Below are 8,970 nucleotides of genomic sequence, written 5' to 3' on the forward strand. Positions count from 1 at the left end.
ATAAATCTCTTTGCATCCTTTAAATTTTTAATTCAGTTTATTACTGATTTTATAATGTATCCTTTCTTAGTGCATATAATTTAAGTTTTTTCTCTTCTGAAGATAATTTTTAATATTTTATCTTATGCTAGTGTGACATACATTTTCAACTCCACACATCTCTACTCTACTGGTGTCAGGTGCTACCTTTATCCCATCAAACTGGTCCATTTCTGTTTTCCCCTTGTTTGATTATTTTAAATGAAACTAAAGTTGACATTTGAATTTAAACTCAAACACTATTCTTAGTTGATGACAAGTGTGAAAACAAGCTTTACTTAACCATTCCATGTAACTGAACAATGTAATACTAACTCTGGCTGTCTAGAGCAACTGACGTCTTTTCATGTTGAGTTTGGCTATTGTATAGAAAAGACAAGCCAAGATCCATGGGGCACAGATACTTTAGTGAAGCAAAACTAAATGTTCAACTAGCTGTGTGAACCTCTGACAAGCTCCTTAATATCTCTGAGTTTCTTACTAAGAATGGGGTTAATGGTGTCTATTCATAAGGATATTGTGAGGATAGGATGAGAGAACCAACTCTCTAGATCTTATTCATAAAACATGTCTTCAATCCTTCATATCATTTCTGAGAAGAAAGGGTCGGACTTCACTATAGAGCAAAGAGAAAAGAACTCCAGTGATGAAAGAGTAAAGAAATACTAAGCCCAAATCAATGGCTTGGATTTTACCTTTCAAGATGGCTTTAAATGTATAGTATGTAAATATGTATGATAGAAAAAATCTAGGGGAATATCCACAACATATAAATGGTTGTAACCTTGGGAACTGGGTTAGGTGGATTTTCATTTTCTGTTACATATTTCTAGAATGTTTGTAGATGTTAATAATAAGCACATATAACTTTTGTTATAAGAAATTCTAATAAATATTAAAAATTTTAAAGTGCCAAGAATACAGTAAGTGTTCAATTAATATGTTTCTATTTGCCTTCCTGATACACCAGCTATAAAAATAGAAGTATTCATTTGTGCATTTATGCTAATATTTAATGCCTACCTACTCATTCTGAGCTCTTCTCGATTCTGAGGGTTCAAAATAGAAAAAAATAGACAAGTCTCTGTCTTTCTTATCTGCCAAGGCATAGAGACAAGTAATAAAACTTTCAAAAGTCCCTGTAAGAAAAAATTGTAAAAGCTTTCTCTCAATCTGATTCTCTCTCAAGTTCGTATCACAGAGAGTCTCCCCACCTGAAAATTGGCCACTACCCTCTGAGAAGTAAAGTTAGAAAAATATTTCAGGAATATGTAAGCAAAATAGAAATTGTCATGATACTATGATATCATTTTGTCAGAGTAAAACCTGAATAATCACTCATTCACTTGAACTAAATGTATATGTAATTTTTGTTTTCATAGGTCAAAATTGTCAAATAGTAATTATAAATGTTTTCCCTTAGTTTTTACTATCACAATAGTTTTAAGACAATATTGCATCCAGACTTGCGTGTGTAATAGTAATTACACATGTTTTCGCTTAGTGTTTACTATCAAGATAGTTTTAAGACAATATTGTGGGACAATATTGCCCTACAAAATAAATGCATTTCTAATTTTTTACACTTGAGTGTAGCTAAGAATTGTTTTTTGCATCTCATGCCTTCCTTCGAAGTATGATGTTCTTCTTAATGAGATATATTTTAATATTTTTTTTAGCTAGAGTCTGTGGGTCAGATAATTTTCTTTATCTGAAAATGTTTTTATTTTATCCTCTTTTTTGACAGACATATGCATTATATATACAAATATGTATATATTTTTGTTGGAGTGTAACATACATTGAGAAATGCTCATGAAACTGACATACAGATTCTGATAAATTTTTGTTCAGTGAACATATCAATAAACCCAAACCAGGGCAAGAAATAGAATTTTACTCTCACCCCAGAGTCTTTCTTCATGTCCCATTCAGTTCTTATTCCCCTGCCTCAACATAACAATAGTCCTCAGTTGTTAACTACTTCTAGATTAGATTTTCCTTTTTTTTAACTTTATATAAATGGAATTATACATGTAGTGTTTTGTTTGGGCTTCTTTCATTCTACATTATGATGGTAATATCCATTCATGTTACATTATGATGGTAATATCCATTCATGTTTTATAGAGCGTTTCTCTTTTTGTTGTTTGTTTCAAATATCATTGATGGATACATTTCATAATTTGATTATAACACAATTTATTTCACCACTGTGCTGTTGTGGACATCTGGATTGCTTCCAGTCATAGGCTACTACGAATAAGTCTTAATATGAACACTCTTGCACCTGTCTTTAGTGCACATATACACATATTTTGTAAAGATACATACATAGTATATGAATATGTACACCTTAAGTAGATATTGCCAAAGAGTTTTCTAAAGGAGTGCTACCATTTTATACTTCCACCAGCAGTGTAAGAGAGTAAAGATAATTTTCATAAATGGATGGAATTATGGCTCTCATAATATATCATACAGATATAAAAATGAACACCTTAAATTTTTATTTAACACATTCAATGAGAGAAGCAGGCTGAAGTTATCATCAGTTTAAAAGAGAATCCAAAGAAAAAACATATTTATATAGAGTTGAAAATGGCTGAAAGATAATAAACAGAGATAGAACCAGATTACTGGAAAGAGTGTGTCCTATACAGACAATGCATTGTTGTAAAATAGTTTGAGGACAAAGAAAAGCTAAAATCAAATGACTTACAAGACTGTGCTCTAGATAACACATTGTTTTTCATTGAAACACATTTACTTTTCTTCTACAGAGGGTTCTAATTGACCCATAGACTCTCCAACACTTGTCACTTTTTAAAAATTTTAACCATTTTGATGGCTGTGCACTGTGGCTTTAATTTGGATTTTCACTGATAATCTTACAACTATGAACATGTTTTCATATTTTAATTGGCCCATTAGCCATCTTTTGGTGTTAAAGTTCTATTGAAGAAATTTGTTGTTTTATTGTAGTGGATTGACTGTTTTTTACTTGTGTATTTGTAGGAATTATTTTACTTCAATCCAAGTCCTATGTCAGTACACGTATGAGTATTCATCTGCAGTTTGCCTTTTCACTTAATGGCATCTTTAAATGAATAGAAGGAATTACATTAAAATATTCCTTGTTTAATTATATTCTTGGATTTTATAACTTGTTTTAGGTTCATTTGTTTTTATTTTAGCCCTTTGAAGATCTTACTTATCTCTTATGGTTTTTAATTTTGCTTTAGAGATATCTGCTGTAAGTTTCTTTATTATTTCTTTGCAGATCTCTGTTTGCTTTTACAATCTCTTTTTTTCTTTGCTCAGAAGATCTTTATTTTGAGTCTAGAGTCAAATAATTTAAATAACTGGTGTCAGGGTGTGAATTTCCTTGTATTTAATCCACTAGGAATTCTTTGTATTTCCTAAATCTGAGTAAACAGTTCTTTCAGCAATTCTCTTCAAAGTTCTTTCTTAAACCTTGAGCCTCTCTCATTCCCTCTATTGCTCCTTCAGGAACTTATTTTTGGCATTTGCTAGACATTTCATTATCTCCTCCATGTCTCTGAACTCTTCATATTTTCCATCTCTATATCTCACTCTGCTGCATTCTGTGTAATTTTTACAATCTGTTTTCTGCTTTACTAATTGACTCTTCAGCTCAACCAATCATCGTGTTTTCAATTTCAATGACCATATTCTTTAGTTTTAAAAGTTCTATATGGTCCTTTTACTTATCATTCTACATATATTATTCTTTTAGATTCTCATTCCTTTGTTTTTTATTCTTTAAATTATGTCTTCAATCATTTTTTTCTCTTTTTTTAAATTGTGGTGAACACATAACATAAAATGTACAAGCATACCCATTTTTAAGTGTGCAATATACTTGGTTATGTTCAAATCATCTTCAAAAAGTCTTCCAAAGCTACATAATGGAGAAAGTATTGTCTCTTCACCAAAAAGCTATTGGGTCTTGGGCTTTTCTCTATTAGGAGGTTTTTGATTACTGATTCAATCTCTTTATTGGTTATATATCTATTCAAATTTTTTGTCTCTTCATGATGTTGTCTTGGTAAGTTGTATGTTTCTAGAAATTTATCCATTTCTCCTAGGTTATCTACTTCGTTGGAATATACTTGTTCATGGTAGTCTCTTTTGATCTTTTTAGTTGTGTACCATCAACTGTGATGTCTCCTCTTTCATTTCTGACTTTTCTTATTTTAAACTTATCTCTGTTTTTCTTGGTGTACTTAAGAGTTTATCAATTTTGTTGATCTTTTCATTTTGTCTTTTTTTTCTTTTGTTTTTCTATTCTCTATTTTGTTTATTTCTTTCCTAATCTTTATTACTCCCTTCCTTATGCTAACTTTAGGTTTAGTTTGTTATTCTTTTCCTGGTTCTGGTGGTGTAAATTCAGGTTGTTGATTTGAGATCTTTCTTCTACATAAATATAGAAATTTATCACTATAAACTTCCTCTCTATACTGCTTTTACTACACCTCATATGTTTTGGTATGTTGTAGTTTCATTTGTCTAAATACATTTTCTATTTACCCTGTAATTTCTTTGACTCATAAGTTTTTCAAGAGTGTGTTGCTCAATTTCCTCACACTTGTGAATTTTCCAGTTTTTCTTTTGCTAGTTTAATTCCATTGTGATTGGAAAAGATACTTGATGTGATTTTAGTCTTCTAAATTTCACACTGGTCAGAATGGCCATCATCAAAATGTTTACAAATAATAAATGATGGAGAGGGTATGTAGAAAAAGGACTGTTGGTGGGAATGTAAATCGGTATAGCTGCTATGGAGAACAGTATGGAGGTTCCTTAAAAAAATACAAATAGAGTTACCATATGATCTTTTAATCCTATTCGTGGGCATATATCTGGGGAAAACTATAATACAAAGAGAGACATTCACCCCAATGTTCATAGCAGCACTATTTATATAGCCAAGACATGGAAGCAACATAAATATCCATCGACAGATGAATGGATAAAGAAGATGTGGTATATATATGCAATGGAATATTTCTCAGTCATAAAAAAAAAATGAAATAATGTCATTTGCATCAACATGGATGGACCTAGAGATTATCATACTAGGTAAAGTAAGTCAGACAGAGAAAGACAAATATCATATGATATTGCTTATATGTGGAATCTAAAAAAAATGATATAAATAAACTTATTTACAAAACAGAAATAGACCCGCAGACATAGAAAGCAAACTTACGGTTACCAAAGGGAAAAGGCAGAGAAGGATAAGTTAGGACTTTGGAATTAACAGATACATACTATTATATATAAAATATATAACCAATAAGGACCTACTGTATAGTAGAGGGAACTATGTGCAATATTTTGTAATAACCTATAAAGGAAAAGAATTTGAAATAGAATATGTATATATCAATATAATCAGTTTGCTGTACACCTGAAACAAACACAGAATTGTAAATCAACTGTATTTCAATTAAAAAAATAAATAAATAAAAATTAAAAAAGAAGACTTTTTGTGGCCTATTATGTGATCTATCCTGGAGAATGTCCCATGCACACCAGAGAAGAATGTATATTATCTATATATCTGTTAAGTTCAATTGGTCTATAGAGTTGTTCAAGTCCTGTTTTCTTATTGATCTTCTGTCTATTGATACATCCTTTATTGAAAGTGGGGTATTGAAATCTCCTACTATAATTATATTATTGTCTATTTCTCCCTTTAATGCTCTCAATATTTTCTTCAGATATATGGATTCTTTCTTGGTAGGTGTATATTTATTTATAATTGCTATATTTCTGAGAGAATTGATTCTTTATTTGTTATATAATCTCCTTCCTTTTCTCTTAAAACAGTTTTTGACTTAAAGTCTATATTATCTGATATAAGTGTGGCCACCCCTGCTGTCTTTTGGTTACCATTTGCATGGAATATCTTTTATAATTCTTTTACTTTCAGTCTATATATTTCCCTATACCTAAAGTGAGTGTCTTGTAGATATCATTTAGTTGGGTCTTGTTTTTCATCCAGTCAGTTACTCTGTGTCTCTTGATTGTGGAATTTAATCCATTCTCACTTAAAGTAATTACTGTTAGGAAAGGACTTACCATTGTTATTTTGTAAATTGTTTTAAACTGATAGCAACTTAATTTCAATCACAGACATAAACTCTACTCCTTTACATCTCTCTGCCCTCACCTTATGTTATTGATGTCACAAACTACATTTTTAAAAATAATTTGTATCCACTAACACAGTTTTATTGTTTTAGTTATTTTATGCTTTTACCTTTAAATTCTATGCCAGAAATAAGGTGATTTATGCACAACCATTAGAGTATTACAGAGCTCTGCATATGTATTTGTCTAAACTTATAGATTTTCCATTACCAGATATCTTTATATTTTCATATGTTTTCATGTTGCTTTCTAGCTGCCTTTTATTTCAATTTGAAGGACTCTCTTTAGCAGTACTTTAGATAGACTAGTAGTAATAAACTTTTCCTAGTTTAGTTTATCTGGGAAGATCCATAATTCTCCTTTATTTTTGTAATACAGTTTTGTCAGATACAGTATTCTTGGTTGTCAGATTTTTTTTTCTTTCAACACTTTGAATATATCATCCAATCTCTTTTGGCTTCACTTTTTCTGCTGAGAAATCTGCTTATAATCTTATGAGAGAACACTTGTACATGATGGGTCACTTTTCTCTTGCTGCTTTCAAAATTGTCCTTGACTTTTGATATTTGGATTATAATGTGTATTGGTGTGAACCACTTTAGGTTCCAAATATTTTAAGCCCTTTGAACTTCTTAAGTTTGGATGTCCATTTCTTATCCTAGATTTGGGACTTTTGGGACCATTATATCTTCAAGTTTGGGGCCATTATATCTTCAAATAAGTCCTATCCTCCTTTCATTTTTTTCTTCTCTTTCTGTGGTTCCATATAGCTTACATTGGTCTGCTTGATGATGTCCCATAAATTCCTTAGTCTCTATATTTCCTATATGTGAATTCTTAGCAGGTCTAATTCTGTTATCTATTATTTCTGTTGAATAAAATCAGTGATGACTTGTTTGCTTGAATGTTTTGAAATTTTTCACCTGAGACTTCATATTTCTTAAAACTTTATCTGTGAAAATTATCTGAGTTCTGCTATGCAATGTTTATCCCTCCAGAGAGGATTATTATTATTTTTTTATCTGCCAGGTATCTGTCTTGAGTTTATCAGACCTGCCACATAATGTGACTTTGAGTTGCAAAGCCACCTGAGATCCAGTTTTTATTTTTTATTATTTTTTAATAAATTTATTTATTTTATTTATTTATTTTTGGCTGCACTGGGTCTTCATTGCTGTGTGCGGGCTTTCTCTAGTTGCAGTGAGCAGGGGCTGCTCTTCGACACGGGCTTAGTTGCTCCACGGTATGTGGGATCTTCCCGGACCAGGGATCGAACCCGTGTCCCCTGCATTGGCAGGCAGATTCTTAACCATTGAGCCACCAGGGAAGCCCCAAGATCCAGCTTTTAGATAGGAAGTTTCAAAGATTTTTTTTCATCTCTATCCAGAACCAAGACAGAAATCTTTCCTACAGTGGAGTCTCATAGGTGACAGGTTTATTGATCATCACCTGCACTCTGCTAGAATAATCCTTTAGGGCATTCCATGGCATTTTTCACCACATGAGGCAAATAACCTCAAGGCCTAAGCCAGCTCCACTGCTTTTTACGCCAAAGGATTTACATTTACTTAGTTTTTGGCCTCTGAGTATGCTTTATATTATTGTTAGTCTGTTAATGCATTTTAATATATTTAATAAGAGGGAAGATCAGATAACAAAATTTACGAGACTATCAGGGGAAAAAATGGCAGATTTTTCTTCCTAATACAAATTTTTACTGAGCATGGAACCTCTCAAGGATACAGCTTTAAGGAGGCAGCCCCAAATATTCCAACTCTCAAATATGTGGCCTTCACACATTTTCCCCAGCTCTAGCCTCAGCACACTTTGGCCTAAGCCAACATCCTCCCATCATTCTCACCCTCTTTCTTCAAATAGGATATTTACAGGGCTTTAGTTTTCTCTGTTTTTACTCCATAAACATTTAAATTACTTTATTTAAGGTTCTGTGTGCATTTAAAGGAATATTTGTAGTATTTTATAATTATTTTTATAGCATTCCTAGACTTTTATAGCAGTAGTATAATCAGGTTTTACATTCCACCACACTGTCCCTTAAAATTTTGGCACACCTATTTATTGAAAGTCAGTGAATTAAAAAATAGAATTACATTCTCAAATTTTAACAGAGCTAATTAGATGGCTGAATTCAACTGACTTTCATCAAGGCATTTTGCACTATATATAATTTATATTTCCTTGAAAATTGAATATGCTATCTTGTACACTTTTTATAGTAATCTTTTATGGAATTTCTTTTTTTCAGTTTGCAACATACTGTTATGTTTAGGGAAAATAAATATTCTGATTGTTTTCTCCATCATAAATATTCCATTTTCACTCCAAGTACAGTAGTGCAATACTATTTTGGCACTAACTACCTTTACTGTCTGACTTTATAGGTTTAAGGGCTCAGTTCTCCACAAGACTTCTCTCATTTCAGATGCCAGCTATAAGTCTCAGGGGCAATTCACACTTCTGCCTGATCAGTTAAAACTCCAGGGTTACTCACAACCCTTTCAGCTTCAATAATTCACTAGAATAGCTCAAAGAATTCAAGAAAGCACTTTGATTATAAATATAGTTTTATTATAAAATATATGTCAAAAACAACCAAAAAAGAAAGAGACACAAAGGGAAAGGTCTGGGACATTCCCACATGCAGAGCTTCCATGACTTCTCCCAAAGGAGTCAGGTGCATCACCCTCCCTGGATATCCGTGGGTTACCCATTAAGAAGCTCCACTAA

This window comes from Neophocaena asiaeorientalis, unplaced genomic scaffold, assembly GCF_003031525.2.
Source record: "Neophocaena asiaeorientalis asiaeorientalis breed wild unplaced genomic scaffold, Neophocaena_asiaeorientalis_V1.1 scaffold271, whole genome shotgun sequence".
Lineage (NCBI taxonomy): Eukaryota > Metazoa > Chordata > Mammalia > Artiodactyla > Phocoenidae > Neophocaena > Neophocaena asiaeorientalis.